Genomic DNA, 375 nt, shown 5'->3' on the forward strand with positions numbered 1-375 from the left:
TCCTGTAATATATATATATATATTAGTCGCGGCATGTTGGTAGAGTAGCATTTTTTTAAGATCGTAAGTCCCTTCAGGTCACAAGTTCTAATCTCTCTTTGGCCAGTTTGCCGCTAGCGAGGGTGGTCCTGGAATAGTTAGGCACATGAGGGTGGCTATGAACTCGTGTAATAGCCTCCGACCATTATATACGTGATTGTGCGCACGCGCCTACAATGACCTGTTGGTAGAGCAGCCTCTCTGAAGATCGTAAGTCCCCTTAGATCACGGGTTCAAATCCCCCTATATTCAGAGTGTGATACTCGAATATTAGCACACCTAGAGATGACAAAGACTCGTCTAATAGTCTTCGGCCATTATATATATATATATATA

Source organism: Phalaenopsis equestris, unplaced genomic scaffold (genome assembly GCF_001263595.1).
Source record: "Phalaenopsis equestris unplaced genomic scaffold, ASM126359v1 Scaffold000251, whole genome shotgun sequence".
NCBI lineage: Eukaryota > Viridiplantae > Streptophyta > Magnoliopsida > Asparagales > Orchidaceae > Phalaenopsis > Phalaenopsis equestris.